Source organism: Scyliorhinus torazame, chromosome 15, assembly GCF_047496885.1.
Source record: "Scyliorhinus torazame isolate Kashiwa2021f chromosome 15, sScyTor2.1, whole genome shotgun sequence".
NCBI classification, from domain to species: Eukaryota; Metazoa; Chordata; class Chondrichthyes; order Carcharhiniformes; family Scyliorhinidae; genus Scyliorhinus; species Scyliorhinus torazame.
Genome location: NC_092721.1, coordinates 79,026,839 through 79,046,644, shown reverse-complemented (window position 1 = coordinate 79,046,644; position 19,806 = coordinate 79,026,839). Strand labels below are relative to the sequence as shown.

Here is a 19,806-nt window from a genome sequence, read left to right as displayed (position 1 = left end):
CCTCACCACAAAAGAGTCAATTATGGAAAACACCCTGTAAACATGTGAAAATAAAGAATGCTCCCTTCCCCCTGGGTTCTTGAAGCGCCTTGGGTCCACCATACCCATCTTTTCCATAAATCCCCCCAGCTCCTTTGCCATTCGTATCCTACCCATTGACCTGGGGCTCGACCTATCCATCCTCGGCTCTTGGACACAATTAAAATCTCATCCCATAATCAACAGGTGCATGGCCAAGTCAGGGATTGCTGCCAGCAAACCCCTCATAAAGCCTACATCACCCCAATTCGGTGCATACACATTCACCAACACCACCGGAGTCCCTTCTAATACCCCATTCAAAATCACATATCTCCCACCCTGGCCCCTCACTTCCTTCGTGCTCACAAACCTGTTTTCTTACTCCTCAAAATTGCCCCCCCCCCCCCCCCCCCCGCAACTTTGAATAAAATCCCAGAGTGACAACCCTGACCCATCCACCCTTTCCTGAGCCTAACCTGGTCCTCCATGCGGAGGTGCGTCTTGATGCATGTTCCTTTTACTTTGTCTTTTCTGTGGCTCTGTTCCAATTATGGCAAACAGTGAGTTTGCCCTTCTTTTTTTAAAAATAAATATTTTATTGAAAATTTTTGGTCAACCAACACAGTACATTGTGCATCCCTTGCACAATATTATAACAACACAAATAACAATGACCTATTTTATAAACAAAAAATGAATAAATAATAAATAACAAAAATGAAAACTAACCCTAATTGGCAACTGCCTTGTCACAAGTAACACTCTCCAAAAATATAATTTAACAGTCCAATATATAATTATCTGTCGCAACGACCTATACATATTATACAGTATTTATTAACAACCCTGAGAGTCCTTCTGGTCCCCCCCCCCCCCCCCCCCCCCCCGATCCTGGGCTGCTGCTGCTGCCTTCTTTTTTCCATTCCATCCATCTTTCTGCGAGGTATTCGACGAACGGTTGCCACCGCCTGGTGAACCCTTGAGCCGACCCCCTTAGAACGAACTTAATCCGCTCTAGCTTTATAAACCCTGCCATGTCATTTATCCAGGTCTCCACCCCCGGGGGCTTGGCTTCTTTCCACATTAACAATATCCTGCGCTGGGCTACTAGGGACGCAAAGGCCAAAACATCGGCCTCTCTCGCCTCCTGCACTCCCGGCTCTTGTGCAACCCCAAATATAGCCAACCCCCAGCTTGGTTCGACCCGGACCCCTACTACTTTTGAAAGCACCTTTGTCACCCCCATCCAAAACCCCTGTACTGCCAGGCATGACCAAAACATATGGGTATGATTCGCTGGGCTTCTCGAGCACCTCGCACACCTATCCTCCACCCCAAAAAATTTACTGAGCCGTGCTCCAGTCATATGTGCCCTGTGTAATACCTTAAACTGAATCAGGCTTAGCCTGGCACACGAGGACGACGAGTTTACCCTGCTTAGGGCATCTGCCCACAGCCCCTCCTCGATCTCCTCCCCCAGCTCTTCTTCCCATTTCCCTTTTAGTTCATCTACCATAGTCTCCCTTTCGTCCCTCATTTCCCTATATATATCTGACACCTTACCATCCCCCACCCATGTCTTTGAGATCACTCTGTCCTGCACCTCTTGTGTCGGGAGCTGCGGGAATTCCCTCACCTGTTGCCTCGCAAAAGCCCTCAGTTGCATATACCTGAATGCATTCCCTTGGGGCAACCCATATTTCTCGGTCAGCACTCCCAGACTCGCAAACTTCCCATCCACAAATAGATCTTTCAGTTGCGTTATTCCTGCTCTTTGCCACATTCCATATCCCCCATCCATTCCCCCCGGGGCAAACCTATGGTTGTTTCTTATCGGGGACCCCCCCCAAGGCTCCAGTCTTTCCCCTATGCCGTCTCCACTGTCCCCAAATCTTCAGTGTAGCCACCACCACCGGGCTTGTGGTGTAGTTCCTTGGTGAGAACGGCAATGGGGCTGTCACCATAGCCTGTAGGCTAGTCCCCCTACAGGACGCCCTCTCTAATCTCTTCCACGCCGCTCCCTCCTCCTCTCCCATCCACTTACTCACCATTGAAATATTAGCGGCCCAATAATACTCACTTAGGCTCGGTAGTGCCAGCCCCCCCCCCCCCCTATCCCTGCTACGCTGTAAGAATCCCTTCCTCACTCTCGGGGTCTTCCCGGCCCACACAAAACCCATGATGCTCTTTTCAATCCTTTTATAAAAAAAAAAAAGCCTTCGTGATCACCACCGGGAGGCACTGAAACACAAAAAGGAATCTCGGGAGGACCACCATCTTAACCGCCTGCACCCTCCCTGCCAGTGACAGGGATACCATATCCCATCTCTTGAAATCCTCCTCCATTTGTTCCACCAACCGCGTTAAATTTAACCTATGCAATGTGCCCCAATTCTTGGCTATCTGGATCCCCAGGTAACGAAAGTCCCTTGTTGCCTTCCTCAACGGTAGGTCCTCTATTTCTCTACTCTGCTCCCCTGGATGCACCACAAACAACTCACTTTTCCCCATGTTCAATTTATACCCTGAAAAATCCCCAAACTCCTCAAGTATCCGCATTATTTCTGGCATCCCCTCCGCCGGGTCTGCCACATATAGTAACAAATCGTCCGCATACAAAGATACCCGGTGTTCTTCTCCTCCTCTAAGTACGCCCCTCCACTTCTTGGAACCCCTCAACGCTATCGCCAGGGGCTCAATCGCCAGTGCAAACAATAATGGGGACAGAGGGCATCCCTGCCTTGTCCCTCTATGGAGCCGAAAATATGCAGATCCCCGTCCACTCGTGACCACGCTCGCCATCGGGGCCCTATACAACAGCTGCACCCATCTAACATACCCCTCTCCAAAACCAAATCTCCTCAACACCTCCCACAAATAATCCCACTCCACTCTATCAAATGCTTTCTCGGCATCCATCGCCACTACTATCTCCGTTTCCCCCTCTGGTGGGGGCATCATCATTACCCCTAACAGCCTCCGTATATTCGTGTTCAGCTGTCTCCCCTTCACAAACCCAGTTTGGTCCTCGTGGACCACCCCCGGGACACATTCCTCTATTCTCATTGCCATTACCTTGGCCAGGATCTTGGCATCTACATTTAGGAGGGAAAGAGGTCTATAGGACCCGCATTGTAGCGGGTCCTTTTCCTTCTTTAAGAGAAGCGATATCGTTGCTTCAGACATAGTCGGGGGCAGTTGTCCCCTTTCCTTTGCCTCATTAAAGGTCCTCGTCAATACCGGGGCGAGCAAGTCCACATATTTTCTATAGAATTCGACTGGGAATCCATCCGGTCCCGGGGCCTTTCCCGCCTGCATGCTCCTAATTCCTTTCACCACTTCTTCTACCTCGATCTGTGCTCCCAGTCCCACCCTTTCCTGCTCTTCCACCTTGGGAAATTCCAGCCGATCCAAGAAGCCCATCATTCTCTCCCTCCCATCCGGGGGTTGAGCTTCATATAATTTTTTATAAAATGTCTTGAACACTCCATTCACTCTCTCCGCTCCCCGCTCCATCTCTCCTTCCTCATCCCTCACTCCCCCTATTTCCCTCGCTGCTCCCCTTTTCCTCAATTGGTGTGCCAGCAACCTGCTCGCCTTCTCCCCATATTCGTACTGTACACCCTGTGCCTTCCTCCATTGTGCCTCTGCAGTGCCCGTAGTCAGCAAGTCAAATTCTACATGTAGCCTTTGCCTTTCCCTGTACAGTCCCTCCTCCGGTGCTTCCGCATATTGTCTGTCCACCCTCAAAAGTTCCTGCAGCAACCGCTCCCGTTCCTTACTCTCCTGCTTCCCTTATTGATATCAGCTCCCCTTTAACCACCGCCTTCAACGCCTCCCAGACCACTCCCACCTGGACCTCCCCATTATCATTGAGTTCCAAGTACTTTTCAATGCACCCCCTCACCCTTGGACATCCCCCCCCTCATCTGCCATTAGTCCCATGTCCATTCTCCAGGGTGGGCGCCCTCCTGTTTCCTCCCCTATCTCCAAGTCTACCCAGTGTGGAGCGTGATCCGAAATGGCTATAGCCGTATACTCCGTTCCCCTCACCTTCGGGCTCAACGCCCTTCCCAGCACAAAAAAGTCTATTCGCGAGTAGACTTTATGGACATAGGAGAAAAACGAGAACTCCTTACTCCTAGGTCTGCTAAATCTCCACGGGTCTACACCTCCCATCTGCTCCATAAAATCTTTAAGTACCTTGGCTGCTGCCGGCCTCCTTCCAGTCCTGGACTTCGACCTATCCAGCCCTGGTTCCAACACCGTATTAAAATCTCCCCCCATTATCAGCTTTCCCATCTCTAGGTCCGGAATGCGTCCTAGCATCCGCCTCATAAAATTGGCATCATCCCAGTTCGGGGCATATACGTTTACCAAAACCACCGTCTCCCCCTGTAGTTTGCCACTCACCATCACGTATCTGCCCCCGTTATCCGCCACTATAGTCTTTGCCTCGAACATTACCCGCTTCCCCACTAATATAGCCACCCCCCTGTTTTTCGCATCTAGCCCCGAATGGAACACCTGCCCCACCCATCCTTTGCGTAGCCTAACCTGGTCTATCAGTTTCAGGTGCGTTTCCTGTAACATAACCACATCTGCCTTAAGTTTCTTAAGGTGTGCGAGTACCCGTGCCCTCTTTATCAGCCCTCTCACGTTCCACGTGATCAGCCGGGTTGGGGGGCTTCCTACCCTCCCCCCCCCCCCCCCCCCCCCCCCCCCCCCCCCCCCTCCCCCTTGTCGATTAGCCATCCCCTTTTTCCAGCTCCTCACCCGGTTCCCACGCAGCTGTATCTCCCCCAGGCGGTGCCCCCCCGCCCATCCCCTCCCATACCAGCTCCCCCCTCTCCCCAGCAGCAGCAACCCAGTAATTCCCCCCCCCCCCCCCCCCCCCCCCCCCCCGCTCGATCCCCCGCTAGCGTAATTACTCCCCCCATGTTGCTCCCAGAAGTCTGGCCGACCTCTGCTTCCCCCCGTGACCTCGGCTCGCACCGTGCGACGCCCCCTCCTTCCTGCTTCTCTATTCCCGCCATGATTATCATAGCGCGGGAACCAAGCCCGCGCTTCACCCTTGGCCCCGCCCCCAATGGCCAAAGCCCCATCTCCTCCACCTTCCCCCCCCCCCCCCCCCCCCCCCCCAATCACCACCTGTGGAAGAGAGAAAAGTTACCACATCGCAGGATTAGTACATAAAACTCCTCTTTCCCCCCTTTTTTAACCCCCCTCTTCGCCCCCCACATTTGCCCCACCACTTTGTTCAGACGTTCTTTTTAATAACCCGCTCTTTCCAGTTTTTCTTCCACAATAAAAGTCCACGCTTCATCCGCCGTCTCAAAGTAGTGGTGCCTCCCTCGATATGTGACCCACAGTCTTGCCGGTTGCAGCATTCCAAATTTCATCTTCTTTTTATGAAGCACCGCCTTGGCCCGATTAAAGCTCGCCCTCCTTCTCGCCACCTCCGCACTCCAGTCTTGATAAACGCGGATCACCGTGTTCTCCCATTTACTGCTCCGAGTTTTCTTTGCCCATCTAAGGACCATTTCTCTATCCTTAAAACGGAGGAATCTCACCACTATGGCTCTGGGAATTTCTCCTGCTCTCGGTCCTCGCGCCATCACTCGGTATGCTCCCTCCACCTCCAACGGACCCGCCGGGGCCTCCGCTCCCATTAACGAGTGCAGCATCGTGCTCACATATGCCCCGACGTCCGCTCCCTCCGCACCTTCAGGAAGACCAAGAATCCTCAGGTTGTTCCTCCTTGCGTTGTTCTCCAGTGCCTCCAACCTTTCCACACATCGTTTCTGATGTGCCTCATGCGTCTCCGTCTTCACCACCAGGCCCTGTATGTCGTCCTCATTCTCGGCTGCCTTTGCCTTCACGACCCGAAGCTCCCGCTCCTGGGTCTTTTGTTCCTCCTTTAGCCCTTCGATCGCCTGTAGTATCGGGGCCAACAGCTCTTTCTTCATTTCCTTTTTGAGCTCTTCCACACAGCATTTCAAGAACTCTTGTTGTTCAGGGCCCCATGTTAAACTGCCATCTTCCGATGCCATCTTGGTTTTTGCTTGCCTTCCTTGCCGCTGTTCTAAAGGATCCACTGCAATCCGGCCACTTTCTCCTTTTTTCATCCGTATCCAGGGGGGATTCCCTTCTGGTTTACCGCACAGTGTTTTTAGCCGTCAAAATTGCCGTTGGGGCTCCTATCAAGAGCCCAAAAGTCCGTTTCACCGGGAGCTGCCGAAACGTGCGACTCAGCTGGTCATCGCCGCACCCGGAAGTCCAGTTTGCCCTTCTTTCTATGTTATCTATGTCTTAATGCTTAGAGTCGCCAGGTATCAAGTGATACCACCACCAGTTTCAACCAGCTATCAATCAAAGAGCCAAACACCAGTTAGCTAGTTCAAGGTCAAGGGTACTTTATTTACACACAATTAGTCATGCAACATAAACACTACTAGTTAACTACACCTATTAGCTACGACAACCTGTACTTAACTTTGGGCACTTGGCTTAGGTCAGAAAACAGTGGCCGCTGTTCGCTTCTGGATCTTTCGGGTTCAAAGGAGTAACTGCTGCTTAGCTAGGCTCATCCGTCTGGTAGCGAGCGTTGAACTTGGACTTGCTTCTGGTGTTGTTGCACTTGGCGATGGCCATGACCGGGGTATCAGGACCAAGAGAGAGTGAACATATGGCGAACTCTTCTTCTTATACTCGGGGGGGGGGGGGGGGGTTGTACTTTTTTGGGCGGTCCTTCGATTTGGGCCTTACTAATTGGGTGATCCCTGATCACTCTGTTAGATTCCTTAGCCAATAAGTGGATGGGGATCTGGATGGCTGGGCGTGTCCCAAGTGGTCACTGACCCTGTTGTTTGTGTTTCCCTTGAACCGGGAGTGGCGCCGAAATGTGTGGGACTGTCCCGGTTGCTTGAGTACCAGTCCTTTGTTTTGGTGAAGATGGGCCATCATGTTAATCGGCCCCATTACAATGCTAATTGGATGGAGTTTCGATACCGTCTGGACTTCTGGCTTACGAATATACATTTCAGGCTCTGAGCATGCCCGAGTCTTGGCTTGTCCATTTTACCCGCCAGGCTTTGCGAATTTCTCTGCACCTTGTTAGATGTGGCAATCCCAGATGGCTACACGCCGTTCTCTTGATCCTCAGCGCGAAGCACAATACTGGGTCTTTTTTTGTTCTCTGAAATGCCGGGTACCCTTCGCCTTCGAGTATCTTTGTATCTTTCTAAGGGAACAAGCATAGTATCTGGAGGAAAATGGGTGGGTGGGAAGGTTGTAGTTTGTACATTTGTGGTTTATGGAGGCAGCTATAGTGCAGCAGCCTTCAAATGGATTTATTTGGATACAAATGGAGTTATTTGGAGAGCGAGGGTTCTCTTTGGAGGGTACTCTTTTTGAAAGAGGTCAAGTACACTATGGGAATATTCAAGTAGACATGATGTAGACATAAAATCCCATCGAGTCTGCACTGACCCTCCAAAAGTACATACCACCCAGGCCCATGCTCCCAACCTATCTCCGTAACCTCACCTAACCTTTGGACACCTAAGGGACAATTTATCATGGCCAGTCACCTTACCTGCACATCTTTGGACTGTGGGAGGAAACTGGAGGAAATCCATGCAGACATGGAGTGAATGTGCAAACTCCACACAGACAGTCAACCAAGGTGAGAATTGAACCCTTGCACTGTGAGGCAGCAGTGCTAACGAATGCGCCACGCTGCTGTTAACAATGCATAAAATTATTGGAAGTATCAAACTGTCAAGGCATTTGAATATCCTGCACTTAATTGTTTTTTTTTAAAGCCTGCAGGGGCAGCACGTAAGCACAGTGGTTAACACTGTTGTTTCACAGCGCCAGGGACCCAGGTTCGATTCCCAGCTTTGGTCACTATCTCTGCGGTTCTGCACGTTCTCCTCGTGTCTGAGTGGGTTTCCTCCGGTTTCCTCCCACAAGTCCCAAAAGACATGCTTTTTAGATATATTGGACATTCTGAATTCTCCCTCCGTATACCCGAACAGGCGCCGGAGTGGGGCGACTAGGGGATTTTCACAGTAACCTCATTGTAGTGTTAATGTAAGCCTACTTGTGACACTAATAAAGATTATTATTTGAGTTTTAAAAAATCTGTTGCCAAAAGACTGAATTTATCTCATGCATTCTGCCAATCAGAGTCCATTTGCCAACCGATCAGCACTCTCTTCTCATCCAGTATACATTATTCTTCCCCGAAGGACAAACTAAACCTCTGTATAATAAAGGAAATTAGCGCAGGCGAGAAAAATGTGATGTGTGATATATATATATATATCACAACTGTTTATAAATATGAGAAATGCTAATAAAAAGATTTTTTTAAAAGTAAAAAAATTGTTCTTCCCTTTACAGTAGTTATTCTTGAAATCTGTCCTGATGAATGTAAGACAAGAAGGTGTGATGGTGTTTTTATTTGCAGCAATACTTCAGTTTGGTACGAAAAGACTATTAATCAAGTTAGTCAGTCACGACTTCCGGTGGCGACCATGGAGTGAGAGGTCTCCGATTTGGTGGCTCCTGCTCAAGGTGGATTTGTTCGGTCCTTCCCCACCCATACTATGGTGTTTGAGAGCAAAAGGTGCATGAGTAATCCTCTCAAAGAGCTAGTGTATATCTCATCGTACGAGGAGTGCCAGTACTGAGAGAGAGCAGTTGGAGCAGGAAAAGTTTTCATGGTGCAGCACGGGTGAAGATGGCAGAAAGCAAGGGAGTAAATCTGCCCTCCCATTGGCCGACAGAGCAACTGGTGGAGTTCCTAATGGCAAAATCCAGCAGTCGAGCAAGGAGGCCTTGGGAGGTTTGGCCAAGGTGGTGGAGCCGCTTAGGGTGGCGATCGACCAGGTGAAGCAGGGCCTGACTATCAGAAAGTGGAGGAGTTGGTGGTGGAGCATTAGGATTGGCTGACCTCACTAGAGGCGAGATGCGGATGTTGGTGAGCAGCCAGAAAAGATGAGAGAGACTTGGGGACCTTGATCAAGTAGTCTTGAATCAGGAGATCCTGGGAAAGCGATACGGGAGATCGAACAAAAGTTATCCGACCAGGTGGACTATATAACCGTGCTGGAGAACAAGGTGGAGGTGTTGGACGACCGCCAGAAGAGTATGCAGGAGAAGCTGCAGGACCTGGAGAATAGGTCCAGGAGGCAGAACCTCAGAATTGTTGGCCTCCCTGAGGCAGTGAGGGATCGGATGCGAGGGCACATGTGTCGGGACCTCATGTTGGAGAAGCTGATGGGGGCTGGATGTTCCCTCGGCCCCTGGAGGTGGATAGAGCGCACAGAGCCCTCGTGAGGAAGCCCAGGGCGAATGACTCGCCGAGGGCCATGGTGGTACATTTTCACTGTTTTACGGATAAGGAACACGTCTTGTGGTGGACCAAGAAAGAACGGAGCAGCAAGTGGGAGAACTGTGAGTTGCATATTTATCAGGACCTGGGAGCGGAGTTGGCCAAGAGACTGGCTCGGTTCAATCGGGCAAAGGAGAGCCTCTTCAAGAAGGGGGTGAAGTTCGGGATGCTGTACCCAGCGCGACTGTGGGTTACGCACGAGGAACGGGACTTTTATTTTGAGACGCTGGACGATGTATGGACATAAATATCCTGGCCGCGAGGTTTGCGAGTGTCACACGGGAGGGTTTAAACTAGTATGGCAGGGGGGTGGGCACGGGAGCAATAGGTCAGAAGGTGAGAGCATTGAGGGAGAACTAGGGAATAGGGACAGTGTGGCTCTGAGGCAGAGCAGACGGGGAGAAGTTGCTGAACACAGCGGGTCTGGTGGCCTGAAGTGCATATGTTTTAATGCAAGGAGCATTACGGGTAAGGCAGATGAACTTAGAGCTTGGATTACTACTTGGAACTATGATGTTGTTGCCATTACAGAGACCTGGTTGAGGGAAGGGCAGGATTGGCAGCTAAACGTTCCAGGATTTAGATGTTTCAGGCGGGATAGAGGGGGATGTAAAAGGGGAGGCGGAGTTGCGCTACTTGTTCGGGAGAATATCACAGCTATACTGCGAGAGGACACCTCAGAGGGCAGTGAGGCTATATGGGTAGAGATCAGGAATAAGAAGGGTGCAGTCACAATGTTGGGGGTATACTACAGGCCTCCCAACAGCCAGCGGGAGATAGAGGAGCAGATAGGTAGACAGATTTTGGAAAAGAGTAAAAACAACAGGGTTGTGGTGATGGGAGACTTCAACTTCCCCAATATTGACTGGGACTCACTTAGTGCCAGGGGCTTAGACGGGGCGGAGTTTGTAAGGAGCATCCAGGAGGGCTTCTTAAAACAATATGTAAACAGTCCAACTCGGGAAGGGGCGGTACTGGATCTGGTATTGGGGAATGAGCCCGGCCAGGTGGTAGATGTTTCAGTAGGGGAGCATTTTGGTAACCGTGACCACAATTCAGTAAGTTTTAAAGTACTGGTGGACAAGGATAAGAGTGGTCCGAGGATGAATGTGCTAAATTGGGGGAAGGCTAATTATAACAATATTAGGCGGGAACTGAAGAACATAGATTGGGGGCGGATGTTTGAGGGCAAATCAACATCTGACATGTGGGAGGTTTTCAAGTGTCAGTTGAAAGGAATACAGGGCAGGCATGTTCCTGTGAGGAAGAAAGATAAATACGGCAATTTTCGGGAACCTTGGATGACGAGTGATATTGTAGGCCTCGTCAAAAAGAAAAAGGAGGCATTTGTCAGGGCTAAAAGGCTGGGAACAGACGAAGCCTGTGTGGCATATAAGGAAAGTAGGAAGGAACTTAAGCAAGGAGTCAGGAGGGCTAGAAGGGGTCATGAAAAGTCATTGGCAAATAGGGTTAAGGAAAATCCCAAGGCTTTTTACACGTACATAAAAAGCAAGAGGGTAGCCAGGGAAAGGGTTGGCCCACTGAAGGATAGGCAAGGGAATCTATGTGCGGAGCCAGAGGAAATGGGCGAGGTACTAAATGAATACTTTGCATCAGTATTCACCAAAGAGAAGGAATTGGTAGATGTTGAGTCTGGAGAAGGGGGTGTAGATAGCCTGGGTCACATTGTGATCCAAAAAGACGAGGTGTTGGGTGTCTTAAAAAATATTAAGGTAGATAAGTCCCCAGGGCCTGATGGGATCTACCCCAGAATACTGAAGGAGGCTGGAGAGGAAATTGCTGAGGCCTTGACAGAAATCTTTGGATCCTCGCTGTCTTCAGGGGATGTCCCGGAGGACTGGAGAATAGCCAATGTTGTTCCTCTGTTTAAGAAGGGTGGCAGGGATAATCCCGGGAACTACAGGCCGGTGAGCCTTACTTCAGTGGTAGGGAAATTACTGGAGAGAATTCTTCGAGACAGGATCTACTCCCATTTGGAAGCAAATGGACGTATTAGTGAGAGGCAGCACGGTTTTGTGAAGGGGAGGTCGTGTCTCACTAACTTGATAGAGTTTTTCGAGGAGGTCACTAAGATGATTGATGCAGGTAGGGCAGTAGATGTTGTCTATATGGACTTCAGTAAGGCCTTTGACAAGGTCCCTCATGGTAGACTAGTACAAAGGGTGAAGTCACACGGGATCAGGGGTGAACTGGCAAGGTGGATACAGAACTGGCTAGGCCATAGAAGGCAGAGGGTAGCAATGGAGGGATGCTTTTCTAATTGGAGGGCTGTGACCAGTGGTGTTCCACAGGGATCAGTGTTGGGACCTTTGCTGTTTGTAGTATATATAAATGATTTGGAGGAAAATGTAACTGGTCTGATTAGTAAGTTTGCAGATGACACAAAGGTTGGTGGAATTGCGGATAGCGATGAGGACTGTCTGAGGATACAGCAGGATTTAGATTGTCTGGAGACTTGGGCGGAGAGATGGCAGATGGAGTTTAATCCGGACAAATGTGAGGTAATGCATTTTGGAAGGTCTAATGCAGGTAGGGAATATACAGTGAATGGTAGAACCCTCAAGAGTATTGAAAGTCAAAGAGATCTATGAGTACAGGTCCACAGGTCATTGAAAGTGGCAACACAGGTGGAGAAGGTAGTCAAGAAGGCATACGGCATGCTTGCCTTCATTGGCCGGGGCATTGAGTATAAGAATTGGCAAGTCATGTTGCAGCTGTATAGAACCTTAGTTAGGCCACACTTGGAGTATAGTGTTCAATTCTGGTCGCCACACTACCAGAAGGATGTGGAGGCTTTAGAGAGGGTGCAGAAGAGATTTACCAGAATGTTGCCTGGTATGGAGGGCATAAGCTATGAGGAGCGATTGAATAAACTCGGTTTGTTCTCACTGGAACGAAGGAGGTTGAGGGGCGACCTGATAGAGGTCTACAAAATTATGAGTGCATAGACAGAGTGGATAGTCAGAGGCTTTTCCCCAGGGTAGAGGGGTCAATTACTAGGGGGCATAGGTTTAAGGTGAGAGGGGCAAGGTTTAGAGTAGATGTACGAGGCAAGTTTTTTATGCAGAGGGTAGTGGGTGCCTGGAACTCGCTACCGGAGGAGGTAGTGGAAGCAGGGACGATAGGGACATTTAAGGGGCATCTTGACAAATATATGAATAGGATGGGAATAGAAGGATACGGCCCCAGGAAGTGTAGAAGATTGTAGTTTAGTCGGGCAGTATGGTCGGCACGGGCTTGGAGGGCCGAAGGGCCTGTTCCTGTGCTGTACATTTCTTTGTTCTTTGTTCTTTATTCATTAAAGAAAAGAAGCTGGAGACGATTTAAAGGACATTTAAGCTATGGAGAAGTTTTGTAGCGGTGGTTCGTAATACTGTACCATAAACATTTTATTTTTTATTTTAATGTCATTCTGGGTGAAATAATGGGCTGTGGTGATTGTTGGAGGGTGCTTTGTCTTGCAGGGATTTGATGCGGGGGGGGGGGGGTGGAGGGGGTCTTGAAGTTAGAGCTATTCTTCGGGAGACAGGGTTTTGTTTTAAGTGATTGTCTCTTCACTGGTTTATGTTAATTTCTTTTTCTTTTTTTTGCGGCTGTTTACTTACTGGGGAATGTGATGCTGTTAAAAGGTTTATTCGTGGGGGGGGGGAGGAGATGTTCGAACAATAGGGCGACAGACTGTTTGGCGCCAGGGGCGGGGGTTATCGGGGTCAGCATGGTTCAGCTGACTCTCTGAAGCGCAGTGGGGGGTGAGCAAGTGTTAAGCTGGTACTTGACCTGGGGGATGAGGTTTCTGGTGCTGGGGGGGGGGGTGGTGGGGGGGGGGACGCTGCTTTGCTGACAGGGGAGGAACTATTATCGGGGAATAAATGGGAGGTCGGGAACGACTACTGCTTATGGGGGTACTCGGGGAAGCGGGGGGCGCGGGCTCGGGGTTGGCCTAAAAAGGGTGATGGCTAGTCAGGGTGGGGGGGGGGGGTGGTGGTGGTGGTGGTGGCAGTAGCCCCTCGTCCAGGCTGATTATGTGGAACGTGAGAGGACTGAATGGGCCGGTCAAGAGGGCTCTAAGGGAGCTGAAGGCAACCGTGACAATGCTACAAGAGACACATCTAAAGGTCATAGATCAGACGAGATTGAGGAAGGGATGGGTTAGCCAGGTGTTCCACTCAGGGCTGGACTCAGACCAGGGGGGCAGCAATTTTGATTAGTAAGCGAGTGGCATTTGAGGTTGGGAGAATCGTATCAGATAAGAGGGATAGGTACATAATGGTGAGTGGAAGGTTGGAGGGTGTAAGAGTGGTGCTCGTGAACATATATGTTCCGAACTGGGATGATGTGGAATTTGAGGCGTGTGCTAGGTAGGACAGGAGATGCACCGAGGCCCCGGATGCGGGGCTCCTGAGGGAGCGGCGGAAGTTACAGGCGGAGTTTGAGTCGTTGACCACAGGGAAAGCAGTGGAACAGTTGAGCAAGGTAAAGGGGGCGGTTTATGAGTACGGGGAAAAGGCGAGTAGGATGTTGGCGCAACAGCTTTGGAAGAGCGAGGCGGCCAGGGAGATTGGTAGAGTGAAGAATAGGGATGGTAACATGGTCTTGGACCCGGGGGGGGGGGGGGGGGGGGTGAACAAAGTTTTAAAAGAATTTTACAGTAAATTATATGAGTCGGAACCCCCGGCTGGAGTGGAGGCATGAGGCAATTTCTGGGTCAGTTGAGGTTTCCGAGGGTGGAGGAGGATCTGGTGGAGGGGCTGGGAGCCCCGATTGAGAATGAGGAAATAATCAAGGGGCTGGAGGGCAAAGCTCCGGGGCCGGACGATGGAATTTTATAAGAAGTTCTCCGAGATATTGAGCCCACTGCTGGTGAGGACATTTAGCGAGGCTAGAGAGAAGGGAATCCTCCCCCAACAATGTTGCATGTCTTGATTTCACTTATTCTGAAATGGGGGAAGGATCCTGAGCAGTGTGGGTCATAGAGGCCAATCTCGATTTTGAATGTGGATGCCAAGTTGTTGACTAAGATATTGGCCACCAGGATAGAAGACTGCGTTCCGGGGGTGATGGGGAAGACCAGACGGGGTTCGTTAAGGGCAGGCAACCCAAGGCCAACGTTCGGAGACTTCAATGTTATTATGATGCCCTCAGAAAGAGGGGAGGTGGTGGTAGCGATGGATGCGGAGAAGGCTTTTGATCGGGTGGAGTGGGAGTACCTGTGGGAGGCACTGGGAAGATTTGGGTTTGGTGAGGGCTTTATTGGCTGGGTGCGGTTGCTCTACCAGGCGCCTGTAGTGAGCGTGCTTACGAACTGGCTGAGGTTGGGGTATTTTAAATTACATCGAGTGATGAGGCAAGGGTGCTCCCTCTCCCTGTTATTGTTTGCTCTAGCTATAGAGCCTCTGGCCATGGCGTTAAGAGCTTCGAGGAACTGGCGGGAACTGGTTCGGGGGGGGGGGGAGGGGGCGTGGAGCACCGGCTCTCTCACTCTGTACGTGGACAATTTGCTTTTGTACATTTTGGACCCGTTGGAGGGGATGGGGGATGTTATGCGGATCTTGCGGGAATCTGGCAGTTTTTCGGGGTATAAATTGAACATGGGGGAAGAGCGAGATGTTCGTGATTCAGGCTAGAGGGCAGGAGGAGAGACTGGGAGAGCTGCCGCTTAGAATGGTAGGGAAGAGCTTTCGCTATCTGGGAATCCAGGTGGCTCGGAAATGGGAGGCACTGCATAAGCTTAATCTATCCCTGTTGGTAGAGCAAATGGAAGGGGACTATAGAGATGGGACATGCTCCCGTTGTCACTGGCTGGGAGGGTAATAGACCGTGAAAATGACGGTCCTCCCCAGATTTCTGTTTGTCTTTCAGTGCCTCCCCATCTTCATCCCTAAGGCCTTTTTCAAGCGGGTGAACAAGATGATTTCGGGTTTTGTGTGGGCGAATAAAACCCTGCGGGTGAAGAAAATGTTGTTGGAGCGTAGTCGGGGGGAGGGTGGGTTGGCGCTGCCGAACTTCTGCAACTGCTACTGGGCGGCTAATATAGCCATGATTAGGAAGTGGGTAATGGGGGAGGGGTCAGCATGGGAGTGGTTGGAAGCGGCGTCATGTAAAGACACCAGTCTGGGAGCACTGGTGACGGCACCTCTACCGCTCTCGCCGGCCCGATACTCCACACGTCCGGTGGTAGTGGCGGCACTGAGGATTTGGGGGCAATGGAGGAGGTATAAGAAGGTGGAGGGTGCATTGGCCTGGACCCCGATTTGTAACAACCACAGGTTTGTACCGGGCAGGCTGGATGGTGGGTTCCAGAGCTGGCAGAGGGCAGGAATTCGAAGGATGGGGGATCTGTTTATAGATGGGAGCTTTCCCAGCTTGAAGGCGCTGAGGATAAATTTAAACTGCCGCTAGGGAATGGTTTTAGATATTTGCAAGTGCTAGACTTCCTGAGGAAACAGGTGTTGGCCTTTCCGCTGCTGCTGCCACGGGGGATACAGGATAGAGTAGTTTCCGGTACCTGGGTGGGGGAGGGGAAGGTGTCGGATATCTACCAGGAGCTGTTGGAGGCAGAGGAAATCCCGGTGGAGGAACTTAAGGGCAAGTGGAGGGACGAGCTAGGAGGAGAGTCAGAGGCGGGTCTATGGGCGGACTCCCTAAGCAGGGTCAATTCCTCCACATCATGTGCTAGGCTTAGCCTAAGACAATTTAAGGTGGTCCACCGAGCACACATGAAGGCGGTGAGGATGAGCAAGTTTTTCGGGGTAGAAGATAGATGCGCGGGAACCCCAGCAAACCATGTCCACATGTTCTGGGCATGCCTGAAGCTCAGAGGGTTTTGGCAGGGGTTTGCGAAGGCAATGTCCCCGGAGCCAGAAACCCGGGCGGTGCCGAGTCCAGAAGTAGCGATCTTTGGAGTGTCAGAAGATCCGAGAGTTCAGGGAGTCAAAGAGGCCGACGCCCTGGCCTTTATACCTCCCTGGTAGCCCAGAGACGGATCCTTTTAATGTGGAGGGACTGAAAGCTCCCGAATGTAGAGACCTGGTTAGTGACGTGGCTGGGTTTCTCAGTCTTGAGAAAATAAAGTTTGCCTTAAGATGGTCAATGTTGGGGTTCTCTCGGAGGTGGCAGCTGTTCGTCGACTTTCTCGGGGAAAATTAAAATGTCGGCAGAAGCAGCATTCTGAAGGGGGGGCGGCGGGCGGGTCGGTGGTGTTAGATGGTTGAGGTGTGTGAAGATTGGGTCTGGTGTGGAAATGTTTATTTTACCAGGTTAATGTTGTTATTTTTGTTATTGTTACAAAAATTTTGCCTTAATAAAAATATATATTTTTTTAAAATAAGAAAGTGGCGTTTGAGGTGGGGAGCATTGTGCCCGACCCAGGGGTAGATATGTTATGGTCGGTGAGAAGGTGGAGGGGATGCCGGTAGTCCTGGTGAATGTTTATGCCCCGAATTTGGACAACGTGGACTTTGAGACGGGTGTTCGGGAAGATCCTGGACCTGGACATGCATAGGCTGATGATTGGTGGGGAGGGGGGTGTTGGGAGGCTGATGACTGGTGGGAGCGGTCGACTTGGAGTACTTGGCGATTGTGGTTTCCGACCATGTGCTGCACTGGGTTGATTTGTGGGTGGTTCAGGGAGAGGCCCAATGGCCGCAGTAGAGGTTGGACGTGCGACCGTTGGCGGATGAGCAGGTGCGGACCACCATTCACGGCTATGTGGAACTGCTGGACACTGGGTAGGTCATGTCTGCCATGCTGTGGGAGGCACTCAAGGAGGTAGCTGGGGCAAATTTCTTTTGATCCGGGCATATAGGGTGGAACGAGAGGAGAGTGTGAGGCTGGTAGATGAGATTCTGAGGGTGGATCCGAGGTACTCCGGTCGTGTCGGAGGAGGGGTAGTTAAAGGAGAGGCAGAGACTCCAGATGGAGTTTGGGTTAGTGTCCACAGGAAATGTGATGGGGCAGCTCCGGAGGGCCAGAGGGGCAGTGTATGAGTATGAGGAAAAGGCGAGTAGGAAGGTGGCCCACCAGCAGAGGAAGCGGCGAAGGAGATTGGGAGGGTGAGGAATGAGTGGCGGACCTTGAAGAGGTGAATTGGGTATTTGAGGCCGCCTTCAAGACACTACGAGTAAAAGACCCCGCTTGAGGAGGAGGGTATGAGAGGATTCCTGGGCGGGTTGGAGTTCCCCAGGGTGGAGGTGGGGAGATGCAGGGACTGGGGAACCAAGTAGGGCTAAGGACGGCATGGGTGTGATGCAGGCAGGGAAAGTCTCTGGGCTTGCTGAGTCCCCAGTGGATTTTTATAGGAGGTTTGGTGCAGAGCTGGGCCCTCTGCTAGCGAGGATGTGCAATGAGGCGAGGGGTAGAAGGGAGCCTCTCTCTCTCTCTCTCTCTCTTAATGGTGATGTGAAGGTGTTTGTGACATGGAGAGACGACTGTGTGCCAGGAGTGCTAGGGAAGGACCAGGCAAGATTTGTGAAGGGAAGGCAGTTGTTGCCGAATGTGCAAAGGCTGATGCGTTTGGAGGGGAAGAAGTCTAAGTAGTAATGGCAATGGAAGTGGAGAAAACCTTTGATTGGATGGAGTAGGGGTATGTGTTGGGTCGTTCGGGTTTGGCCAGGGGTTCGTGGGTTGGGTTTAACTGCTGAACAGGGCACCGATGGCTAGCGTTTGGACGAACAGGACAAGTTTGGGTTGCTTTGGGCTACATCGGGGGATGAGGCAGGGGTGCCTGCTCTGTCTGTTGCTTTTCGCTGAGGTGACAGAGCAGTTAGATTGTCGAGGGTTTGGAAAGGAATTAAGCAGGAGGTGGGCAGAGAACAGTGTCTCGCTGTATGCGGACAATCTGTTGCTATACATTTTGGACCCGGTGGACAGCTTTGAAAGGATCATGGAGATCTTGGGGGAATTTGGCTGGTTTTCAGGGTACAAATTGAACATGGGAAGAGTGTGGTATTCCTGATCAATGATAGAGGGCAGGAGAGGAAGTTAGGTGAGTTGCCGTTTTGGGTGGTGGGGGCGGATTTTCGGTATCTCTGAATCCAGGTCGCGCGGAGCTGGGTTCAGCCACACAAATTGAACTTGGCACAAATGGTGGAGAGAATGAAGGCGGATTTCAAGAGGTGGAATATGTTGCCGCTGTCGTGTAGGGGCATGTGTTTGAGGGCACTGCTGTTGGCTCCCCTTGGCTCCCCTACTGTTCTCGTCGGTCAGGTACTCTGTGAGCCCAGTGGTGATTTTGGCGTTGGTGTGGAGCCAGCATAGGCAACAGTTCGGGTTGGAAGCAGTGTCGTTGTGGGTGCCGATATGTAACAATCATAGGTGTGTTCCGGGGTGACGGCAGGCGGGGACTTGTTTATAGGGGTTAGGTTTTGGGGGCTGGGGATATATGAGTTGCCAAAAGGGAATGGATTTAGGTACCTGCAGTAGAGGGGTTTTCTGAGGCGAGAAGTGCTGTCCTTCCCGGGGTTGCCTGTAGTGATCTGTATACCTGCTGGTATGTAAAGGGTTAACAACTGTATCATCGGGCTGGTTTGAGTTCAGTGGGCTAGACAGCTGGTTTATAATCCAGAACAAGGCCAGCAGTGTGAGTTCAATTCCAATACCGGCTTACCCGAACAGACGCCGGAATGTGGTGGCTAGGGGCTTTTCACAGTAACTTCATACTTGTGACAATAAAAGATTGTTATTATTATAGGACCGGTTTAGCTCAGTGAGTTGGACAGCTGGTTTGTACAAGGCCAGCAGCGCGGGTTCAATTCCTGTACCGGCCTTCCCGAACGGGTGCCTGAATGTGGCGACTAAGGGCTTTTCACAGTAACTTCATACATGTGGCAATAAAAGATTATTATTATTGCTAGACAACCACTAGGTGGCAACACTAGATCCATGTGTATAAACTGAACTCGGAGGTTCTTCCCGCCTCTTTGTATCAGGAGTGATGAGATAGCAGAGTGTTGGAGAGAGATAGCTTAGTTGGCACGTGTGGTTAAACATTATTTATACTTCTTATTTACTTAATCATTAGTTGTAGAAGAGTAAACAAACTCATTGATATTCGTTCGTTATTCATTAAATGTTATTTGCTTAATTTGAAGACTAATAGTTTCACTGAACTACAACCATCAGACCATTCTGGAAGTAAGCAAAAGAGTAACAACGTGTTACAATCACGTAATATAACAACCACCTCCAGTGTTGCAGAACAAGTTGTTGTCAGAGGATTATATTGGAGAAGGGAACATATCCGTATCTACAGTGAGTTGATGGAGCGGGAGACACTCTGTTGGATGAAATTAAGCGTAAATGGGAGGAGGAATTGGGTGGGGAGGTGCGGGCCGGGATGTGGAAAGAGGCCAGCGGAAGGTGAA

General features: G+C 50.7%; 1 protein-coding gene and 1 long non-coding RNA gene across 2 annotated transcripts in view; one reads left to right on the top strand and one right to left on the bottom strand.

Annotated features, from left to right (window-relative positions):
- The window catches only part of LOC140391630 (protein diaphanous homolog 3-like), an 837,607-nt gene that overhangs the window by 48,969 nt on the left and 768,832 nt on the right, over positions 1-19,806 (top strand). The window lies entirely within an intron of this gene.
- Positions 6,433-19,806, bottom strand: part of LOC140391631 (uncharacterized) — a 31,267-nt gene continuing 17,893 nt past the window's right edge. The window contains exon 3 of the long non-coding RNA XR_011935140.1: positions 6,433-7,264. This is a non-coding gene — a long non-coding RNA (uncharacterized lncRNA). The remainder of the gene's footprint in view (positions 7,265-19,806) is intronic.